Source organism: Heliangelus exortis, chromosome 8 (genome assembly GCF_036169615.1).
Source record: "Heliangelus exortis chromosome 8, bHelExo1.hap1, whole genome shotgun sequence".
In the NCBI taxonomy this organism is placed as follows: Eukaryota; Metazoa; Chordata; class Aves; order Apodiformes; family Trochilidae; genus Heliangelus; species Heliangelus exortis.
In genome coordinates, this window is record NC_092429.1 from 17164941 (window position 1) to 17170282 (window position 5342).

Genomic DNA, 5342 nt, shown 5'->3' on the forward strand with positions numbered 1-5342 from the left:
TTAGAGCAGTAATTAAAGCACACCTTCTAATGCCTTTCTCTCATTTTATGTGAATTTCATTGTATGTAGTAATGGAGTGTCTAAAGGAAAAAAACAAATATTGCTGTACCTAATGATTTCATTTTGGTATGACTTGATCATTGTATGTATGCATGTGTGTAAATATATGTAATTCAACTTTGTTGTGGTCACTGATTTAGAACCATTTCTGTGTGTATCAGATTTAATATTTTTCCATTATATATTACTTGTATTACAGTAGTATTTAGGTAGCTGAAGGCTCTCTTCAGGCCAGTCTAAAAATGTTGGCATCACATGAAAAAGACAACAAAGAAATAATGGCACATTACTGGTCAGATTTGTAAAATAATCATCATAGCAAACTACTTGTCAAATCATTGTACTCAACAAAAACTTCAAGAGGAAATTTGAATAAAAAGTATGCTTTTCTATGCATAACAGGCATCTTGAGTGAGATTACGAAGTAATTTCAAAAAATATCTCGTCATGATTTGTGAAATGAAAGCCAAATGCAATGAAAGCCTTGAAGGTGAAGACAAGCAGTTTGTTGTCTAGGGAGCTGGGGGGAGACAGACATGGATAAACAGCAAAATGGTCATATCTTTGGAATATCATAATGAAATGATCTTTAGTGTTATATTTTAAAAGGAAACTGGTGAATTGAGATGGAACATGCCAAGGCTGGAGACAGAGCAGTAGTCAGAACACAGTGATAAGGATGATCTGGACAGGAGCATCAATTCTGAGCACAGAGGGAAGAGGATGAATCTTGCAAATGCTATGCAGGTAACATTTTCAGGCTTTAAATGTGTCACTTCTTGTTCTGTCACGTCTGGGTGAATCAGAAGTAACACTGCAGTTAAAGGTATGATGACAGAAATGGTATTTTGTAGAAATGGAGAAAAAGGTTAGGGATGGTGAATTGTTTGGTCAATGCTGAACTTCAGCTTATGGCTGAACGTGTGTGGAGTTGGGAAGTTGAAGTGGGAATGACCATTTTCTGGAAAAGATAGTGCAGAACAGTAGTAAGAAAAGCAACAGATTAATATAAGAAGCTCTGCACAGTGTGAGAAGAAGCTTGGAATTTGTTGCTTTTGCTCATCTTTCACTCCTACTGTTCAGCAGCAATGAAACAGAAGATTTTGTATTGTCATGGTGTTTTTATCTGTGTTGAATTTCTCAGTTCCTTGATGTTCCTCCTAGCTCATCTGTTTTATCAGATTTTAAAAAATATTCCAGTATTGAGATCCATATACTATTAACATCAACATTTGTTCCACTTTGCATTGTTACCAGAACATTTTCCTTGCAGCTGTCAGATACTTTTTTTTTTTCTCACATATATCAGTAGCTCTTACAGTTCCTTTCATATCCTCTTTCTCCTGGTCTTTTCACTGATGTTATTCCACTGGTGTGTATGTATTACACTTGCCTTAATTTATGCTCTCAGCTTTTGAATCTGGCAATTTTATGTTCTCTTCTGATTTTTAGCTATTTTGTGTTTGGCATTGATTGATTTTTATGTGGTTTTGGTTTCCCAGTCTTCTGTTTACTTCATGTGTGGTAGCATTAACTAACAATCTTGACATCTGCAGTCTTACTCTAACAAGCTCGGTTGCTTCCAAACCTGCTTCATAGCAAGAAGCTAGTTAGTAGTTCTGACTTGCTGTAAATAAAGTTTATTATTCTGTAAGTACCATTTCTAAGTACTTAATTTGTTCTCTACTGTTCCCTAATGAATACTCACAAAATGTTGCTGTTACTGCATTCACTCATCGTCATCCATCAGGATAATGACTGCTTTGCTGAGTTCAGGTTTTCTCATTCATGAGCATTACTAAGGTTGCCGACTTTGTGTTTTTCATCTATTTGCTCTAACTTGTTATTCATAGCTTCACAAATTGGTTGCATGATAGCAGAGATTGGAAAGCAGGAAGTTAGCAAAATGCTAGAGATTACCAACAATGGCTGGAAACTCGGGGAAGGGAAATAATGAACAGCTGGAAAGGTTTTCAGGCTGTAGGATGTTACAGAATATTTGTAGTGGTAGCAGGAGGAAAAGGTGTGCATAAAAAGGGAAATAATATAAGGTAGAACTAAGAACTGATCAAGATAACAATGCAGAATTCCTTGGTTTGGGAAAGTGATGCTTTTTGAGCAAATCCATTCTCAGAACTGTCCTTTCTGACACATTGACTAGGGAAGCTAAAAGGCTGTGGCAGAAGTGTGTGTGTACTATGTATACTTCCATGTAAGACTAGACAAGTCCGAGTAATGAAAACCAACTTGAATGCATTTAATTACAGTGGGAATTTATTCTTTTTAAGGAAGTCCTTAAGAGAGTTATGAAATGTTTAATTAAAAATACAGCCTTTGAATTAGCCACTGAAGGACTGAACCATCCATCAGTCCTTGCCTTCTTTCCTCCCATGCTTTTTCTTGTGATAATGAATCCAGATATTGTATGTGCTCACCTGCTTTACAGCCATTCAGAGGTAACTGCTGAAGCATTAAAGTGGGAACACCTATTTGTTAGGCCCCTTGGCACCTGAGCCTTTCCTCTCAGCCTTTCCTCTGGTGGTGTCATCTTATGGGAGAGAAGTGACTGGGAATAATGATTCCAGGAAAGGCAGAGTAAGTGAATAATGACTGAAGCATGTGTTTCGTAGGGGGGTGGGGGGGTCTGGTTCTGCCTTTTTCCTGCTCAGAGGATTTAAGCAAGAGTCTTCTCATTAACTGTTTGGAAGATTGACCAAAATGTCAGCAGCTCTCTGTATGGACAATCATCATTGTCTCTTGACTTTGTGTTTTACCACACCCTGAAATCATACAGCATAACAGAAAAATGACATTAATTAGATGGTTAATGACATGCCCTCCAATATAACAAAGATACAGGCTATAAATTATTTTGGAACATTTTTTTTTTTTTTAAAGTCTATTGCTTCCTTAAGCACATCTATTGCAGCTTGGCAGGTACCAAAGGGAGAGTGAAGGATACTTTGTTTCTAGAAACTTTGTACACTCAGGGAAGAAAGGGACCTGAGAGCTGTATGGGTTCCAAGTTTCCTTTACTGTCCTCAACTGATAGCATGAGAGAAGGCATCCTTCGGATCCTTTGGGTGAAGGAAATTTCATCAGTGTAGGTGTGTTTACTATTAAATATTAAAATTATTATTTTATTTGTTACTATTTTATAATCTTTACCTGTGATACAAAATTAAGTAAATGGTTTGGTTTGAAAACAATGGGACAGTAAGGCACATAGTTTTTGATGTTCTCTGCAATTATTTGGAAATATGGTCCCTACTCACCTCTGTGTTAGCATTCCTCCCTGTCTGAGTAGTGAGTTTCTGTGACAGGGTACTACTGGAGTAAGGGGAAAGCATGGAAAAGCAAGGGCTTAACAAGCCATTTCTCATCAGTAACTACAAGTTACATGCCTCAGGTCTGCATTAAAAGTTAAGTTTTAAAATGGAAGAGTTTTAAAAAGAATTATTCTTTAAAACTAGGAAAGACACAGGAATTTTTAGACACCAGATATAGCTCAAGGTACTTAGTTCCAGGCTGTCTTTAAGTAACTGTTGGGGATAATAAGTCTTCGGAATAGATTGCCATGTAAATATTTATTTTAAAAGTAATCAGGAAAAAAATAATTCCTGTGGCTGGTTGAATAAAATGTTTAAAGAGGTAGTCCTACCACTGTACACAAGATTTTGGACTGAGGATACTGCTGGAAACCTGACAAATGAGGAGGTGCTGCAATGCAGAGTATGCAGGATGTGCCAGTCTTAGGTGCAAGGGTGTTACATGGAAGGCAGAAAGGGTCATTTCTTCCAGCGCATGCTTTGAGAGACCGGAAAAGGGAACTTTTGGCTGCATTTCTGATTTCTTTGTCCTAAAATAGTTTTCATTGTGCATGTACCTTTTCAAGCCAAACCAGTGCTTCTTCTGTCATTAACTGCCCAACATGGCAAGTGTTGTACTGTACTATTTAATGATATTTACTTCATTGATTCAAAACACAGTACAAAAAGGAAGTTCCTTTTTCATCATGTGATTGTGGTTAGCAGGCTTCCAGATGGGCCCTTATTTTTTAGGAGTCTTACAAAATGGCAAACAAGCTCAGCTTTGTCATGTAGAAGTTGGATAAGCTGAAAAAAAATTGTCAAAATTTTAAGCTTTTAGTCTCAGATCTTACATATTCTTTACAAGTAATATGAAAATATTACCTATTATAACTAGTAGTCATCTATATGATGGCATTCTTATTTACTACTTTGATATTCTGTGATACTGCTTTCCTTGTTTTTTCCCTCAGGTGTCTTTTATTGACTACACCTAATGGGAAACAAGTGCTTATGTTGTGAAATGAATTGTTTCCTTAGAAGTGGAAAATATAAGAATTACTGAAAGTACTCAACCTGTCATCACATTGTCAGCTGATGCTTCCTCCTGAAAAATACATTCTTTTTAAAACATCTTCTCCATAGGTTCACAAGACTTGTCATGCTGTGAATTGGAAATGCACAAATATGCACACAACTTAGAATAACATAGGAAGACAAAGTACCTTCTGAAAAATCCTTTCTAAATAGGGTTTGTGAGGACAGGTAGCTGTTGGGTTAGACCAGTGAAATGTGTCTTGATTGCCAATTTGCAGTTGTCTTTCTGTGGTACCACAGGTTTACAAATTACCATTATCTGTTCCTTGGGGTATTTCCTCATGCTTTTTTTGAGGTGAGAGAGTTAGGACTTGGTTTATCCAGTAACACTCATCTAGACAAATAGCTGCCCCATGTCACAGATGCTGATGTAATACCTTGACTGGCCTGAGGGACTTACTATCTCTTGCTATAAACACAGGACTTTTCTGGACCCATTAGTATTCCTGACCTCTACTATAACTTTGCACAAGGCAGGCCCTGCAATTCTTCCTGGCATTCCTCATAACCTTATTGTTATACCCGGAAGCTGTGCAGTGTGGGTGCTGTAATAAACTGCAGGTGCAATGATGAATCTAAGTATTAAGGTACAAATAATAGGAAAAAAAAATAAGGCTCATATCTGACAAGCATGTAATAGCTTGAAAAATAAATGTTACAAAGATCAGAGGTTGCTGCAGTTCTGATCTGACACTTATGTGAATCTTATTTGCATTGATAAAGTCAATCCTGGGTTACAGTAAATAAGGTGAGAACTTGAGAACTGCTTGAGGAAGAAATAAAAAAGCTGCATTTCAGAGTTTTTATCTTTGCATCCTTAATCTTTTGCAGCATTCATAGGTAAAGCATGCTTTTATTATAAAACAAAGAGCACAC